The sequence below is a fragment of the Ruditapes philippinarum genome, unplaced genomic scaffold (assembly GCF_026571515.1).
Source record: "Ruditapes philippinarum isolate M1 unplaced genomic scaffold, ASM2657151v2 ctg2128_1_1_1_1, whole genome shotgun sequence".
Taxonomy (NCBI): Eukaryota; Metazoa; Mollusca; class Bivalvia; order Venerida; family Veneridae; genus Ruditapes; species Ruditapes philippinarum.
This window is the reverse complement of record NW_026863772.1, coordinates 171,959-192,525: the sequence shown is the minus strand read 5'-3', so window position 1 is coordinate 192,525 and position 20,567 is coordinate 171,959. Positions and strand designations below refer to the sequence as shown.

Below are 20,567 nucleotides of genomic sequence, written 5' to 3'. Positions count from 1 at the left end.
GTACAATGTCCTGCTTGTTTTGTGTTTTTTTTTGTAACAGTTAAACAGTAAAATTTAATTAGATGTCATTACAAAAATACAAAAACTGAAATACTAAGATCAAAAGGTAACACAGTTATTACTATACTAGTATAGAACCAGGCCATCTTCCACATTCGTGCGGTCTTGACCAGGCTCTTTAATGTGGGATGACCAACTTGAAATCTTCATTTTTATATCTCAAAATAATTATTTCAATGGAAGTGTTGGCTGAGAGGTTATATACAGGCTCTCTCCATCAGCAAGGTGTAGTTGTTTTTACATTTACTCTTTAACCTCATCCTGATCAATCAATAACCTCAATGGACCTTTTAAAATAAAGATGAAAATCTGGAGTTGATCTGCCAACTTTACATGCCTGATCATACTGAATGGATGTGCAGGCTAGCGAAGCCTTACACTTGTAGCAAGGGTGGTCACTTTTAGTTCCTGCATGCTAAAGATAGAATTTCCTTTCAGACCAAGAAACAAAAATACTTCTATCAGTGGCCTTTAAAATGAAATAATTTGGTAATTATGGTGGTAAAAAGTAGACATGTTGGGCCTGATCAATCTTGAACTTGTACTTTGTGCAATTAATAAACCATAAATTGAATCAGGAGGCCAATTTAATGCATTTGATAAAGTTTCTACCTTTTATATACCACTGGTTGTGATCTTAAAGATTAATCACTCAAAACTGTTTTCCATTTTAGAAGAGTTTTGTAACTTCAAAGTGAAGAGTTGACTGGTGAGATAATTGAGGGAGATTCATGAGTAAAACTGGGAGTGTGATCTTTTAATATAGCAAACATCAAGGATTGAAAAATGATAAAGAAGAAACCACTAATGACAGCTTAATGAATTTGACTTTGATTTTATAATGTAAACCTATATGTTACTTCGTTCTAGGCCTGTTAAACGCACTATCTTCAAAAATTGATCATTGCTTATTTAGTTTACTAGGTCTCTTTTTAATTTGTTGCATTTTCCTTTTTTTATTTCTTTATGATTGCATGAGACAAGTAACAAAGAGCTTTTACTAGATTATGAATTAAATCAAATTTAGCAAATTAAGTCCCCGTATAGTATGCATATTGTCTTTTTTCTGTCAGAAGCAACAAATAACTTTGTAAGGCATTATTTTAAACTATAACCCACATATGGTCACAAGAGGTGTGTTTGTTTGCTTTTGGCTTTCCGCTGTTGCTTGTGGTATAGTTGGAGATATGTTAAACAAAAACTGTTAACATGTACTTAATTAATTGAGCAGATGTTACTACATAATAATGTTTTCTAGTACATTCATTTTTATGTATAAACAAAACATCATTAAAACTTTCTTTTCAACACTTCTTTTTCATTGTTGTCATTCTAGGTTAAAACTTACCCAGTTTCCGGACAGCCGGAGATTCTGTTCATGATCTTTGTTGCATTCATCGAGTCCTTTGTCCGAATCTCAACTTTTTCATACCCCACCACTTCTTCGAGGAGAATTTTGAGGATATGGTTTGAAATATTATGCGAGGCCCTCTTTGAGGTCTCCAGGACTATTGGTATACTCTTACCATGGTAAAACAAATGCCTCTTGTACTGGACAGCTAAAATATAGAAGTAACAGTTTGGAGGTAATAAAAATAACCATCAATGATCAATAGTAACTGAATTATATACTGTTATCTTAAATTCAATTTAATCCTTCCCATGATGAATTTGTATAATATACTTGTTCTTCTTTAAATTTAGAACTGTCCATTGTGATTTTAACTTTTAAGTTGCTTATTTTGTGTAATAGATTTGCCCATCTTTGAATTTGGTACGTTTAAGGGGTTCTAATATCAAAATAAAGAAAATGAGCTGTAAAATGTCTTATCCCCCAGTCTATTGTAAACCTACCCTGCTCCCTTAACAGTGTGGGGAATAATTGAGAAATGAGCAAAGTTTTTTATTTTCCCCAATGTCCCTAAAAAAAGTCCCTACTGTAGGTGGGGCATTAACAAGGGTTTTTGGTAATCCAAAAGGCGAAGCCCCTGTGCTATTTCCCATGGGGTAGAAGAGGCGGTCAATCTGATTTATTTAAAAGAATTTTACATTGTAGTCCCAAGCCATGATTTTTGGGGAAGAGCATTAAAAAGCCGTTTAAAAATGTTCTTTATACTTATAAAAGAGAAGAGGCAGTATTTTTAAACACACAATGGGACAGACATAAATGTCACATTAAAGGTTTTAATTGTGTTGATGCCCGACTATAAAACAAAAACTCTTTGGACAAAAAAACTGTAAATTTGAGTCATGAACAACCAAGTCTGTTGTCATAGGTCAGTAACATTCAACTATTATAGTAGAAATTCAAGGTTCATTTACAAAGAGCACGTTGAAGTCTAAAATGTGCATTTTTACACAGTTCTTAAGATTTATAACTATTCAAAATATCAGGATACATTATTATTTTTTTTTGCCATGAAAAACTTGTAAAAGAACAAAAGGATCATGCAAATATTAATAGCATGTACTTTTACATCAGACCTATATTTTACTATATAATTAATTGTTGGGGGGATTAAGAATGTCACCTTTGTTAACTTCAGTAGAAGTACACTGAAATTATTTAGGAAATTTATATCCTCCTTTAAAAAACCTATACCCTACATTATATGATAGATGTCTCTCTAAGAATATTGTGATAATGATATAGTAAGTTATTAGTACATGTACTAAAAACTTGTCCAGCTCACCAAGGTTTTAAGTTATATGGTACAAACTAATATGACAAAAACATCAAAATGAAAATGTAAAATCTAGGGAATAATATTTCAAAAAGAATAGCAAAGCTAAAAGTACATAACTTAATGATGTCTTACGTAAGAATGACTCACTGAAGGACAACAACAAGATAATCATACAGCAGCTTGACTGTTCACACAAACACGTAGGCTCAATTTTAGGCATCTTATAGTAATGCTTACCAGTTAGTAAAGTCAAAATGACAGAAAGATACATTATATGCTGCAATTGTGCAAATTTATATGCTGAAATCCTTTCCTATAAAAATTCTGAAAGAAGATAGATTGCTCAATAGACAATTGTCAGAAAACCAGTAGTCAAAATATATTGACGTGGCAAAGCTTGATTCGGAGATATTTTCGTTCTGGGGCAGAATCTTGCTTTAACGACTAGAGGCGAGATATTGCCCAGACACGAAAATAGCACAATATCTCGTCGCGCAGTACAATTAGTTGGACTAAGAAAACCAGTTGTCATTCTCAAGTCTGCCATAAATGATCCAATTCTTAAAACTCAATATGCACAAGAGCATTTGATATCAATAGTTTGGCTGAAACTCTTTCTGATGTAGGAATTGAGCACATGAGGAATTGGTTTTGCCTAGTTGCCCCATTCACCTGCCGATATATGCCAATCTAATTCTTGGAATTTTCTGTTAAAAAAAAAACGACTAAAAAGGAAACAGTAAAAAATACTCACGAGGTTTATTTGTCAAACAGCGGCTCTGTATTTCTTTGACGTGAATCAAGAACAACAACAACAGGAAGCACCATATCCCATAATCTTTTGTTGCCATAGTAATACTAGCAAATCATTTGATTTCCTTTCTGTCATTACACAAATCCTCAGGTTATATCAAAGTACTTTTCAAAAATCATTTTTGTTATCAGGTAGAATTTTTTATCATTTATCCAAAAATAAAAAAAATCTCTAATCAAGTATTAAATAGCTATTGAATAGGTTCCTATGAGGTAAATATGTAAACACAGATATCCTGTCACTTGATAGTAATCCAAAACACACAAAATGTCAGCCAGATCTCTTGGTAAAGTTCTTTGTGTGCCCTGCTTGTAAACAACTGACTGTCACCATTCTGAAAGTGTAAATATGTAATTTAAAAACAAGAGTGGTTTGTAATCCTAGAAAAAAGACAGGTGTTTGGTTTATCATTTGCAACCTTTTTTGCAATAGTGCTGCAATATAAATACCTGAAGCCACCCAATATTTTTCCAATCCTCAACAGTGATTCCTTTAGAACAGCCAGGTTGTGTACATATATTTATATCGTATTCCAAATTCATATCAAGAAGCTGACATCAAAATTTTACACTGTACCTGCTGGAACTGACACTGATATGCCCTTGTCACCAGTATAGAATCAGGCTAGCCTATACAGGCTAATCTATGCAATCTGACCAGGCTCTAAACTTTTGGTTGACAAACTTCGACTTTTTATCTTTATATCTTATAAACTGATAATGAGTCAGTTCCAAAAATGGAAGCTGGCAACAAGTCCATTGAGAAATTCTTCAGGTTAAAGGTCCCATTATTATCATAAACAAATGTTATATACTTATTCAAGCCGTTCTTTTCGTTTGCGTTAATTTTAAATATTCCAGATATAAAAAAACAATGCAAAAAAATGTAGAATTACTTTTTACACTATCCCTACCGGTATATCCCTACATTGTGCTGTGTCCCTGTGACTGCATTGAGTTCATATGGAAACAATTTGATCATCTTACAGAATTGCTTCATTGTACATTATTTGGAAGCACAAAGACTTTTTTCATATTAAAATAATAACTTCTGCTGGATTTACTGTATTTTATTTTTGAGTAACCAGGTCTTTACATCTTACCACCAACAATCTTGTTAGAGTAATAGAGTGGTTTCCAAGTTCTCCAAGCAACATGAGGCATGGTCACACAGAAAGAACCCCGTAGAAATTATGAATGTATTTTAAACTTGTTAAACGGGGATTAGCAACTTAATAGAGCATAATTATGGTAGCCTATATAAATATACATGCTGGGGTCTATACAAACTTGTTCACCATGGATGATATATATGGCACGGAGAAATCGGTGAAATATTTGAATGATTATATCATCAACTTTATAAATATACTTTATGATATACGTTTATTATCATCAACTTTATAAATAAATTTTATGATATACATTTATCGTAATCATTAAAATTATCATCATCATTTTAAGCTCCTTTTTGCAATTTTCAATGCTATTGCTGCCAACATTATAATAAACAGTCATCAATCATTGTTATCATCAATAACAGCAACATAATGATCAACATTATTATTGTCAATCATCATTATCATTGTCATGAAAATTGACATTATCATTATTATCATCAAAAACAACAACATAATCATCATTGTCAATCTACATCATCATAATTATCATCATCATCAACAATAACAACAGTACAATTAAAATCATCATCATCATTTACATAATCATTTAAGAGATGATGATGATGAAAAAAAATAATTAATTTCATAACCAAATGAATTACAACTCTTTAACCTATGTTTATCTAATTTTACAATCTAATATAACTTTAATTATGCAACAAATTAAACTAGGACAAATTTACAAAAGATTTTCAAGTTGAAAAAAAAAAATCAAATTATCAAAATTAAATATTTCATTCCCTAAAAAGATTAAAATAAGTGTATGATCATTTTGTAACATCATTTAATTTAAAAAAAAAAATTAAAATTTCAGAATGTAACATAATGTTTAATCTATATCATTATATAATTATACAGCACAGTACAAAATAAATGTTTTCAAATGCACTTACTTAAACAAATTATATTTCCTCCAGTAACGTCAGAGTCGACCTGTTGAACATATTATCCTAGCCTGACAATTAAGGAATGCTTTTATTTTATTATACCTTAAAAAAGCGTCTTTCTTTAGTTCAAATTGTTTTAAACTCGAGATAATGTCAATAGCAAATCCCTGATCCATAAAAATAGATAGCTGTCAATAACGGTTTTATTGACAAAAACAATTAAATACGTCTCCAATTACAAAACACCCGCATAAAAATACCCTGTTTCGGCTCAATCTGACAACTTCACAAGTAACCGCAAAACTTTGTATTTGCTATACGCTAAAAAGCAAAATAGCTCTGAAACTAAAACCCTGATAAAGCATACATAATCCCTTTAATGTACCTACAGACATGCAACGATAAATAGAAAATCGGAAATAAAACTACAAGCTTTTATATCTGTAAAAATAAATCCCGCCACGATTCAGGTGAATAGCACTTTGAGAGTGGGTAAGTATAATAAATGTATGACCAAGACAGATTCAATTGATCTACACTGTGTAGTACATAGGAGCCTTTGAAAAGAAATTAGAGTGAAAATATTGATTTTTGAAACTTGATTATACTAGTTTTATTTACTTTGACAAGCTATTTACTTATGGTATACTTGTGTTAGAGTAAATAAAACAATTAAAGAGGAAATCGGTAAGGTAGATTCATATCTAAGCTGACAAAAGCTTTTATACCTGTAATAATTTGATTACACTGTATGTACAAAATATTAATATCTGCTATAGCCTTAACAAATTTTTTTTGACAAACGCTTTCAATTTTATAATGATTTATTTCTATCAGAGAAAGTTATTATATAGCTCTTTAAAACACAACAACAAAAAACAACACAACTTTATAACCCAAAGTTTGGAAATTACATACATGTACAATGTAATTATTTTAAGTACATGTTAATTGTTTGGTATTAATTCCAATCTTAAGACATAAAATGTTAATAGGAATATTATTATAATTTTGATATCTGCTCTAATCATATTCATTTCATAATTTATGTCCCTCAGATAAATGAAGTTATTCAAAATCATCTCTCGGATAAAATTAAACGAAGATATTCAAAATCATCCCAGGGATAAAATTTAATGAAGGTATTCAAAATCATAGGTCTGAATATATTGATGTTTATTTTTGAATAGATTTTCAGGAATTATGTCAAAGGTCATCATGTTCAAGGTCATCATGTTCAAGGTCACCAAAGCTAAAAAATAAAACCTCAAGTAAACATGTAAATGTTATCAAGGACAGAAAGCTAATAACCATATAGCATAACACGTCGCTTATTCTAATAACAGGGTCTGACAGAAAATATGACATATAATCATGATCACCCTGCTGTCAAATGTTGCATATAGAAAATCATTTGTACCGACACTTGACTCTATTTGACATTCGTTTAGAAAGTTAATAACCGAGTACGATGCATCTCCGATATCCTATAACACAGAGCTATTGTAAGCACGCAAACTTTGAAACATTAATCTTCAACAGATAAGATGAAATAGAAAAATATTCTTTGACATATTTTAAGATTTTTCATCTGATAGTATAGACTGCTATAACATTAACTTTGCAGTGCAACGAAGTTCAAACAGGATGGGACCATCGCATTGAACTACAGTTTCAAAAAGAATAATTTCAGGTGTTTACTTTAAACCATATTGTTAAAAGTTTTAAACACTTTAAAAATCATATTGTTAAAACTTTAAAACAGTTACTATTTTCAAATATCTTTAAATCTATAGATGTTAATCCATGAAGAAAATAACCTTTAAAGAACAAAAATCACATGAAAGGGTTAAAGGCTTCAGTAGGCACTTTGGTTGAACCATCAACCTTCCGTAAGTGACCTAATAGCTACCTCACATGAATGTTATGAGTATGTATTCTACTGCTGTGAAACTATGTTTTAAAATATAAAACATTTACATTAACTATTATGCATTTTACATCAACAATTTTACATTTACATTACCTATAATGCATTTAATATTAACAATCTCACATTTACATTAACCATTAACAGTTACATTAACTATTATGCATTTTACATCAACAATTTTACATTTACATTACCTATAATGCATTTAATATTAACAATAGCACATTTACATTAACCATTAACAGTTACATTAACTTTTATGCATTTTACATCAACAATTTTACATTTACATTACCTATAATGCATTTAATATTAACAATCTCACATTTACATTAACCATTAACAGTTACATTAACTATTATGCATTTTACATCAACAATTTTACATTTACATTACCTATAATGCATTTAATATTAACAATTTCACATTTACATGACCATAACACAGTTACATTCATTATTATGCATTTTACATCAACAACTTCATATTTACATTACCTATAATGCATTTAATATTAACAAGTTCACATTTACATGAACCATAACATAGTTATATACATTATTATGCATTTTACATCAACAACTTCATATTTACATTACCTATAATGCATTTAATATTAACAATTTCACATTTACATTAACCATTACACAGTTACATTCATTATTATGCATTTTACATATTTTTTTTACATTTACCATTAAGCATTTTACATCAACAATTTTATATTTCCTATTAATATACATTTAATATAACAAATTCACACTTACAATAGCCACTATGCATTTACATTGACCATTTACATTAATAATAATCATGCATTTTATATAACCGATTACTCAATTAGCCAATTTGCATTTACATATACCATATTGCTTTTTTAAATTACCAATTGGCCATTTTGCTTTTACATTAACCATTATGCTTTTTTACAATACAAAATTAGCCATTTTGTATTTACATTAACCATTATGCCTTTTTAAATTACCAATTGGCCATTTTGCATTTACAATAACAATTATGCATTCTACATTAACAATTAGCCATTATACATTAATAATCATTCATTTTACATTTGCAATTTAAAGTTATTTTTATTTTTTACAAGCCATTTTGAATTTAATATTAACCACTATGCATTTACATTAATCATCATGCATTTTGCATTTACAATAATTTTGTTTATGTATTTTATATTTTATGCAGTTACATTAACCATTATGCATTTAAATATTTGTGTGGATTTACAGCAGTGCTCTATAACAAGCACATTCAACAAATTTTCCTTTTCAATATACCTAGTTATCATCTTTAACAACTCAGAATAATGAATAACATTTCTAATTTTCAAATTACCTTTTTTGCCAAAATTGCACATCATGCATAAATAGGAATAATAGAACGTGGACTTGTAAATATCCCACATGGCCATCTTTGTATCAAATATCCGGGAAAAGTAACTTAACACATAGTTTAGTGAATATTTCACAATCAATTAAACAGGTACAAATGAGATTTTTCACAAAAGGCACTTTCAAAAATTGTTCGCATAGTTTACATTGTTAAGACAACTTTCTCTTAAGTATTGATTTACCTTCAAAATGTGTCTTTCAAGCTAATACATAAGGTTAACAAGTAAATAAAGTTGTACGCTGTAACACAGGGCTGGGATTAAAATTTAGCCTTATAGAGGTCTTTTTAACCCTTAACATTCTAATTTCTTAAATAGAATTGTCTATCTTTTCAGTCTGGGCAAAACCATTCATCATTTAGGGAAAATTTAAAAGAACATACTAATTGAAAAGGGACCAATGCTTTGTAAAAAGTGACCAGTGCTTGAAAAAGGGGACCAGGGACTTAAGTGCTTGGTAAAAAGGGACCTGCAGTGTTCAGAGATGACAGACCATAGCAGAGCAACAAAAGACTAATGCTGAGTGAAAAGTATCCAACACTGGGTAATGTCAAATGGGACCAATTTTAACAGTGTTACTAAAGGGCCAATGTTGGGAAATACAGGGGACATTTTGGAATAATAAAGAACCAAATTCTTATGTGTATTAACAGGAGCAAATGATTTACCACACAACTTAAATCTTAATCTCCACGATCATGTTATTTTGATTGAATGAACATCAACCACCTACACATTATATACACAAGAAATCTACATCAGTTTGTTGTTACATTTTGAACAGTACTCCTTTAAATGAATATATAGTCCTGATGTATACCCAAATCACTTTAAATTGCATTTATAACAATAAACATTCCAGAATTTTTTTTTAAAAAAGGGGGAAATGATACATGTTTAATCCCGGACAATAATGTATTTTGATTATTCTTTGATGTAAACAAAGCCTAAAATTTAATACAAATATACATCAAGAATAGAAATAACCAAAAATGACTCACACAGTTTCGTCTGAACTAAAATCCAGTCCTATTAAAACATCTTTCCGTGCAAATTCATTGAACCTATCAGCAAACTCGTATCACCAAACTACTGAAGTGAATTTAAGCGAGCTGAAAAGAGTTCTTTTCAAAACGATTTACACTGTTATTTTCCTTAATCTTCTTTAAACACAAATATTTTAAATTCTTCATTAATCCAGTGTCCACTGTACAATATAAGCTATATCAACATATCAACTTACACTGGCTATTTACCTACTGGTCACTTTGGAATTTATCCACTGCATCTAATGTTGACATTATTCTGGTCATTTCGGCCAATAATAATAACTCTTGTCCGTGTCATGATAGGTTTTATGGCCACTTTTGGACTGGTCAAAAAGCCGTTTATATAGATAAATTTATCGGCTATGTATGTAGAAGTCTTATTTGATTAACGGTTAAACTTTTGACTGCCAAATTTTATTTTGTTACAATGACCAGGTAAAAACAAGTGATGTGAGTCAAAGGGGGTTATTAATAGAGACACTACCATCTTGTTACCAGTATATTAGCTGTAACTAATTTTAGTGGTCCACTGTTTTATTAATACATTAACAGTTATGTACATTGTTAATGTACATAAAAAGAGGTGGAGAGTTGTATCATTTTGTCTCACACAGTTATGATTCAGTTTGATTTGATTTAAAACCATTCTTCTTGAATACTTCATACCAGCAATTTATAGAGATGTCTAAAGTTTTATTGAATCAAGCAGCTTTAATTAGAATTAATTATCTTTATAAAACTGACTGAAATATTTCAATATGACTGAAACACAAAAATTATGAGAGAAATTCTTTATTAAAATATAACTGAAATGATTAAACTATGACTGAAACACTCTTAATTAAACTATGAGAGAAACATTTTTTAAAAGACTGAAATACTAAAATTATGACTGAAACACACAAATATAACTAACATGATTGAAATTCTGAAATTCTTTAACTATGAGAGAAAACATTTGAAATATGACAGATATACCTAAACTATGAAAAAAATGTATAAAAATACAAGCAGACTTCTGAACTACTTAAACTTTGACTGAAATACTAAAACTAAGCCTGAAATACTAAAATTTAGACTAAAATACTAAATATTGAATGAAATACTAAATTTATGACTGAAATACTAAAATTTAGACTGAAATATTAAATATTGAATGAAATACTTAAGTTATGAGTGAAATACTAAAATTTAGACTGAAATACTAAATATTGAATGAAATACTAAAGTTATGACTGAAATACTAAAATTTAGACTGAAATACTAAATATTGAATGAAATACTAAAGTTATGACTGAAATACTAAAATTAAGACTGAAATACTAAATATTAAATGAAATACTAAATTTATGACTGAAATACTAAAATTTAGACTGAAATACTAAATATTGAATGAAATACTTAAGTTATGACTGAAATACTAAAATTTAGACTGAAATACTAAATATTGAATGAAATACTAAAGTTATGACTGAAATACTAAAATTTAGACTGAAATACTAAATATTGAATGAAATACTAAAGTTATGACTGAAATACTAAAATTTAGACTGAAATACTAAATATTGAATGAAATACTTAAGTTATGACTGAAATACTAAAATTTAGACTGAAATACTAAATATTGAATGAAATACTTAAGTTATGACTGAAATACTAAAATTTAGACTGAAATACTAAATTTATGACTGAAATACTTATAGGATATGACTGACAAACTGAAAAATGACATAAGATACAAAACTTCCATCAATTTTAATTTTTTGTTATTTTTTAACATTTGTTACCTCTTTAACTTTTGTAACTGTGGAAAGTTTTGTCATCTTTAATTCAGGATCATCTTACAAATAAATACCAGTCTTGTAAATCTACATATATCATGTCATAATATGAGACCATACTTTACATATTTTCATATAAAAATATCTCATATTTTTTCTCTTATCTTAATACCTTATTTTCTGTCATTAATATCCATAAGTTAATTTACATAATAAAATAAAAATACAGAAGATAGGAAACATAAGAAATGCGTGAGGTTAGCGGGGTTGAACATACGTTACTTACACTTTCCCGAACCCTTTGGCACCTGGCGGCAACTGATACTACCCATGCGACCTAAGATAAAGTTCAGCTGGAACATCCAGTGCCATCTGATCATGGTCTGCACTGTTTGTTATTAGTTGGTTCATATTTTTAAATTTTCTCCAAGTATGATCAAAGTTTTTTTCCCAGATTGAAAGATGAACAAGTCCATTTAAGTTTTCTAGCATGGTAAAAGTTTAATTCAGGGTATAATAGTACTCTACCGACAATAAAACACCTGAATCTTTGTAATACAACTCCTGTATGACAAAACTACATGAAAACATTATACATATCATATCTCTTGTATGTAATAAATACAGGAAAACGTCATGTTTTAATGCACTAATGTACTTTAAATACACACCCTCTCTTTGATACTATAATAGCTGTCAAATGGACATCTTTCTATCTCATGAATTGTTCTATCTTATATTTGTCTACATTTTCAAGAAGACCTGTGACAACAATAGATATCTAATTATTGATACACAAGAGAACATGGCCGATAGACCTTGATGTTGAATACTGCCTAAGACAGTGATAAGAGGATGTGGCTGGTACCTTGCATTTTCAGGTACCGTACACAGGCATTCGGCACATTTGCCATGCCAATAATGGTGAAATTATCATAAAATAATCACCCCTTGACCATCAAGAACAAATGTGCCGAACGCCTGTGGTACCGTCCATGAACAGACTCAATAAAACCAGTTCTGCAACTTTTTCACTTTTGCCATTTTGGGTGTTCATTAGGGATTCTGTTTTTCGCTATTATATTTTATGGTATTAAATAATTGATATCCAATTAGGAGATCTATCTATATTATCAGATTAGGAGAGAAAAACATAGGCAGGTCTATATTATCCAGAAGAACTTTGGTAAAAAAAGATACCTTGTCAAGATCTATCTACAAAAACATGTGCAGGTCTATAGTTTCAAATAGATCTTTGGCAGCACTTGAAATCCAATAGAAAGTCTATCTAAGCTCATATGCAGATCTTTTCTCTTCATTTATACTGTATATCAATACATATTTGGATATCTGTGTCTAGTACCGAGGTAAGTCGATTTATTTTTTCGCAGGAAAATGCAACACTGTATGCACTTGACTTCAAGCACCCAGAATCTCATTTTTACCATGCCATTTTACTTGACCAATATCGAATATACTCAAAATTATCATACCAAAAAATGGCTCAGGATTTAAAATTGATTCAAACCATAATCAGAGCTTTATAAATTACCAGCCACATGCAAATTACAAATAAGTGACAAAAGTTAACTTGAAAAAAATTGACAGCTCCTGTCAAACAGAAGGTCTTATTTCAACTGCAAAAAATGAAGGTTTTATATATCCAATATTTTCACAGAAATTAGTGTTATATTACCTTAGAACTTAAAATATGGTGGTGATACATTCAGGTAAAATTAAATAATGTATCATGTCATACCATAAAAAAAAAGAAATAAAAACTTGCTAAAATTTAAAGACAATGACCCGCTGTTAGTGTATCTATCTGTACCACCTGCAAACTCTACTTTTGCCATTTCTTTCTCCCTTTTTTTTTGCTCTAAACATTTGATATACATAGACAAGTAACATTAAAACACCAAAAACAGATGTTACAAGTCCATGTAAAACAAGATTTTGATTTTTTATTTCTGTAAACCTTGGTATTTTGTCATGTCTAAAATTTTCATTTTTGCAATTTTGTCTGAAGTAACAATATCTGTGTTTTTTCTGTTGTTGTTTGTTTTTTGTCATTCTTTGCACTGACCTAACTTCTAACTAAAATCTTTAATAGCTTTAAATTGGCTCTTATGGGCTGCTGTGACTGAAATCACATCATATCATATACATTAAATATGAAATGCTGACAAGGAAATTTAAAACCCTTCATCTAAATGGATTTGCCCATCTTTGAATTTCTTTTGAATTTGGAACAGTTCATTAAAAATTTAAAGAATTTCAACATTAAATTACATCAAAGGCACCAAATGCATTGTTAACGCTTGTCTGTTAAAATTCTAAGTTAAAAAGGGGCATAACTAAAAAAAAATTGCTTTCAAATTGATGCCCCTTGTCTAACAACTGCACCTAGTCAAGATAAGCAAGTATTTTGAGTGTCATGTTGATACTTAAAAAAATATTTGAATAATGGGCTACATTAAAGATTCTGCACAACAACTACAATGATGACAATGACGATGCAGCTGTCATAAATCACAATCATAACTCGGCTTTTTCTTCAAAAACAGACGAGCTAAAAATTGAGCTTACCAACAGGACTGGCTGGCCTGACTATACTGATGACAAATGCTTACCACTTAGGTTAAAAGATGCTAAACACAGGTTTTTTTATTTTTATCTGAGGTGATTTAACCATGAGTCAAGGGGGATATTTTAATCTACAGGCTGAAAATACAAATTTTAACAGCATTAACAATCAAATTGTAATACTTTGTGTGTGGAAAAAAAATACCAGTTGACATTTTGAATATGACATAAAAATGATTAGTAAGCATGAAAAACAATTTTGTAAATTTTACAAAAATTCAGCCTTACTTTTGTTACCTTACATGGTTTTCTATAATTTAGTGGTGCATTTCATATGCATTGGTACATTATAATTGATAGCTTAAACTAACTCATTCTACCAAGGTGCATAATTTATTAGCTGTGCATAGTTTATTTACCCATTATGCACAAGCATGTAGTTTACTTGTTAAATTTATACAGACACATGTATAAGTAACATGCTCATTTGATTCTGAAACATAGCTTACTTGCCCATTACATATCAAGGTGCAAAGCTCACTTGCCTTTATGTACCTACACAGTTTTATTGCCCATTATATACTGTTACAAAATTATCATGCTCATTACATACTGGAACAAGATTAATTTGTCCATCATGTACTGGTACACAGTTTAATTGCATATCATACAGTGGAACATAGTTTATATACTGATGCCATTTTATACTTGCCTATTACATACAGATGCCTTTTTACTTGCCTATTATATACTGATGCCATTTTATACTTGCCCATTACATACAGATGTCTTTTAACTTGCCTATTTTAAACTGATGCAGTTTTTTTATATGCCTATTACATACAGATGCCTTTTTACTTGCCTTTTATATACTAATGTCGTTTTATACTTGCCCATTACATACAGATGTCTTTTTACTTGCCTACTATATACTGATGCAGTTTTTTGTATGCCTAATACATACATATGCCTTTTTACTTGCCTATTACTGGTAGATACTAATGCCGTTTTATACTTGCCTATTACATACAGATGCCTTTTTACTTGCCTATTATTTACTAATGCTGTTTTATACTTGCCCATTACATACAGATGTCTTTTTACTTGCCTATTATATACTGATGCCATTTTATACTTGCCCATTACATACAGATGCCTTTCTACTGCCTTTTACATACTGATGCCATTCTATTTGCCCATTTCATACAGATGCCTTTCTACTGCCTATTACATACTGATGCTATATTTTATTTGCCCATTACATACAGATGCCTTTCTACTGCCCATTACAGAACGACAACAAGATATTTTTCCAATTTTATACTGGTACTACATATTTTACTTTATGTCTCTTTTTATAAACATTTAGGTAACACCCTTTCACTTTCTCCATCAAAAACTGGCTGTGGAGTAAAAATTACCACAACAATACAATAATGACACAGGTAACAAAGGTTATACCAAAGTTTAAAACAATGACTTGCCATAAATCTAACTTACCTGTTCAATGAAAAGGCTTAAAGCTACTAATTCTCAACATGTTTACTTCAACATTATCTCACTGGTGATATAAAATATGGTACTGAACAACAATAAAGCATCACATGTAGTCTCAATATATTTATATCATCTGAGAAGTGTTACAGATGTTCTCTTTTCATTGACATTACCTTTAAAGTCTTCCAATGCCTTACTCCCTTCTTTACAAAACTAGAAAATTTAATTCTCTCAACACATTCCTTATAATGTCTTTACTTCAATATAAAAGTTCCATTGGCTTGGCAAAAAATGTTAATTGGTTAAACTACAAGAACATCGTTCCAAGAACTTTTAAACAAAAGAACATATCCAGGACTTGATTAAGTTCAGTTTTAAAATCCAAGGAAACAATCAAGTACTGTACCATTGTCTCATATCGTTTTGATGACTAGCTAGTCTATCCAAACATACAGACAGTATTAAAGTTAAAGATACCTAAATAAAAGCTTTCATCAAAACAGATAAAAACCCTGTATGAACACATTCAGATGAGATACACGTTATGTTTACTCTATCTAGGAATGCTTTTGAACCTAGACTGTTTAAGTTAAGAGGTCAGAATCTTACAACAAGGGTTTGTTGACACACTCCCGATAACACATTTTTTCTCACTATATAAAAATGTAATCTCCACATACAATGATACAATAAAATATAACATGGCTTAAATAAATAATTTTTATTTGAAAAAGTCATTGTTAGACCAAAAATTCTTTCAAAGAATGATTGTATTCTACAAAATTTTCATAAACAAACTTCTGTCAAGGTTTGAACAATTGCTAAAAACAAAAAACGTAACCATTCAATCTCTTACTAAAATCTCAGTCCTTTTAAGTCAAAACATTGAAATAAAATAAAAACCATAAAATGTTTTGAAACAAAAATATAATTAATGAGCATAATTATAAAAACCCCAAAAATGTGAAAGCCATTGTTGGATACCACAAGCAAGACATACATTTAAGACACCAGTATCAAATACATCAAAATAAATAACAAATATGTGCACAAAAATTGATAATTACACCATCCATCATGATACAACAAAACCAAACATTTTCTCTGATTACAGCTGTGAATATACCTCAGGCTCGAAAATATAATTATTTCAACAAAATGCTATTCATCAACTATAGAACAATTATTTCCTTCTCATATACCACCATCAAATCATCACTTAACATAATTATGATACCAACTTAACATCACTGAACATAATTATGATACCACCCTAACAGTGCTGAACATATTTATGATACCACCCTAACAGTGCTGAACATAATTATGATACCACCCTTACATTGCTGAACATAACTATAATACCACCTTTGCATCACTGAACATAATTATGACACCACCCTAGTAATACCTCGCTTACAGTGCTGAACATGTGATACCATCCTTACAGTGCTCAACTTGTGATACCACCCTTACAGTGCTAATCTTGTTATACCCCCTTACAGTGCTCAACTTGTATGACACTGCCCTTACAGTGCTGAACTTGTGATACCACCCTTACAGTGCTAAACTTGTGATACCACCCTTACAGTTTTGAACATATGATATCACCTTACAGTGCTGAACTTGTATGATACCACCCTTACAGTGCTGAACATAATTATGATACCACCCATACAGTGCTGAACATAATTATGATACCACATTTACAGTGCTGAATTTGTGATACCAACCTTACAGTGCTGAATTTGTGATACCACCCTTACAGCTCTGTACTTGTGATACCAACCTTACATTGCTGAACTTGTGATACCAACCTTACAGTGCTGAATTAGTGATACCACCCTTAAAGCACATAGATTGTGATACCACCTTCACAGTGCTTAGCCCGAGATATTATCCTTACAATGCAGATTGTGGTACCATTCTTGATGTACAAATGATTAAATGCACAAATTGTCAACAAAGCTTACATTTTTTCGTTCTTTCTCATTTGGGTACCCTGACTTGGTCTAAAGAATCAGGTTTGTCTGTACTGAAAATCTACATCTTGTTACAGTTTAAAAAAAATAATAAAGACAACCTTTGTACCAGAATATAACTGAAGCAATATAATAAGAAGCTAGTCTTCACTCAAAGTACTAAAAGAAATTAAATAAGAATGTTTACAGGGGTGGTCCTTAAAAGGCATGTGTGTGATTTTATATAGGTACATAAATATAACAAGTTAAAGTAAGAATCATTATTAATGAAAGAGCAACCTTTGTAACACACTTAACGTAATTAGCACTTAAACATTTTCTCTATATATACCTGTATCTTATTTTTTTTACTGTACACATTTAGCCATTAAAGAAAATAAACATCTATAAAACATTTCCTTACCTATAAGAGTATCAACTTGTTAATTTGACAAGCTTTGTATAAATTACAAACATTAAAAATATAACTTACCATATAGGTAGAGGAGTAAACCATCCGATATGATAATTTGTACTACTGTATACTAAACATACATTTTTTACGTTTTTTACAACTTTGACATGGTTGACCAATCAAAGGTCAGTACACCAGTTTAACGATGTTAAACCTGTCAATAAAGCTTTTATTGTGGAAATATCCTCCTGTATGGTAACAACGGTTGGGAAAATTTAAGATAAATTTAATTTGACAAATATGTTTAAAGTTAAATGACTGGATCATGATCTGGTATATCTGTAGCATGTGTGTATATATGTACATAATGCATGTATAAACCTGACATCACATTAATAGATCATAAAAGATCGATTATTTCAGGACAGGATCTAGTTTTACAACTGTTTTTGACAAGGAAAGAAATAAATTACTGCTGATAAAATAGTTTTGAGCACAGACAATAATAGGAATAAATCATATAACCTAGCCATGGGAGAAAAAGTTTAATTTACATCTGCTCTTTTCTAAGATATTTATGGACAAATTTGTTGAAAACTTATTATTTTCAGTTTTAAAGTTTATAATCGTACCACAGGAAAATAACTCATTTCTTAATTTCTTATGCAGATTTTTTTTTTGAGAAATGAATGACTTATGCAAAAGAAATCAAAATGAATCAAAACAAGTATTTGAATACAATATGTTCACTTACAAATTATGTAACTTTTGTAAATTGGACTTTTCCTGCTTTGAATTTGAAACTTTGCCAATTCAAAGGATTTCTTTATCAAGTTGCCAAAAAAGAAGTTTGGTCAGAAGGTTATGAATGGAGATAGACTGCACAGTCCATAAACAAAGTTTTGCAAGTACAAGTAAAATCCAGTCACAGTATGATTTAATGCAAGCATGTATCATATGTTTATTTTCTTGTAAATGCAGTAAGTAGACACATTAACCCAGAGTGGGTAAGTTATAATGAGATATTTACCCAGAGTGGGTAAGTTATAATGAGACATTTACCCAGAGTGGGTAAGTTATAATGAGACATTTACCCAGAGTGGGTAAGTTATAATGAGACATTTACCCACAGTGGGTAAGTTATAATGAGACATTTACCCACAGTGGGTTGGTTATAATGAGACATTTACCCACAGTGGATGAGTTATAATGAGACATTTACCCAAAAGTGGGTGAGTTATAATGAGACATTTACCTACAGTGGGTTGGTTATAATGAGACATTTACCCACAGTGGATGAGTTATAATGAGACATTTACCCAAAGCGGGTGAGTTATAATGAGACATTTACCCACAGTGGGTAAGTTATAATGAGACATTTACCCAGAGTGGGTAAGTTATAATGAGACATTTACCCACAGTGGGTAAGTTATAATGAGACATTTACCCACAGTGGGTTGGTTATAATGAGACATTTACCCACAGTGGATGAGTTATAATGAGACATTTACCCAAAGTGGGTGAGTTATAATGAGACATTTACCTACAGTGGGTTGGTTATAATGAGACATTTACCCACAGTGGATGAGTTATAATGAGACATTTACCCAAAGCGGGTGAGTTATAATGAGACATTTACCCACAGTGGGTAAGTTATAATAAGATATTTACCCACAGTGGGTAAGTTATAATAAGATATTTACCCACAGTGGGTAAGTTATAATGAGATATTTACCCACAGTGGGTAAGTTATAATAAGATATTTACCCACAGTGGGTAAGTTATAATGAGATATTTACCCACAGTGGATAAGTTATAATGAGACATTTACCCACAGTGGATAAGTTAAAATGAGACATTTAACCACAGTGGATAAGTTAAAATGAGACATTTACCCACAGTGGGTAAGTTATAATGAGACATTTTCCCACAGTGGGTAAAGTCATTTAAAGGGTAAACAAAAAATATTTATTTGTCAATTTTATCTTATTAATACAATGTATACATCCTGTAACACATTTTGATAGAAAAAATATCATCTTAAATATTTAAGACAAAAGATCAATAATTGAGTTAACAACTAAATAAGAATTTAATGAAAGCAAACATACCATTATTTTTACTCCACAGTTTTCTTGTTTTGAAAAAAATGATACTAAATCTAAAACAGCTGCCTTTGGGTGTCGCATAGAAACAAGTTTATTCAATCAATCAAACAATAGAACCATGTAATTATGTCATATATTACAACTGGTCTTTTTTTTAATGTTTTCAAAAAATCTCAGATTTTGATCTCTTTGAATAGACCA

The 20,567-nt window shown here is 30.3% G+C and overlaps 1 long non-coding RNA gene across 2 annotated transcripts; it reads right to left on the bottom strand.

Moving 5' to 3' along the window:
- Positions 1–1,375: 1,375 nt before the first annotated feature.
- Positions 1,376–18,591, bottom strand: LOC132723295 (uncharacterized). Of its 2 annotated transcripts, none has more exons than XR_009624725.1 (3): positions 18,337–18,591; positions 3,502–3,895; positions 1,376–1,619 (listed from the first exon to the last, which is right to left on the bottom strand). It is a non-coding gene; the product is annotated as an uncharacterized LOC132723295 (long non-coding RNA). The 2 variants fall into 2 exon arrangements; XR_009624724.1 differs by lacking the exon at positions 18,337–18,591 and adding an exon at positions 5,635–6,292.
- Between the last annotated feature and the right edge of the window lie 1,976 nt (positions 18,592–20,567).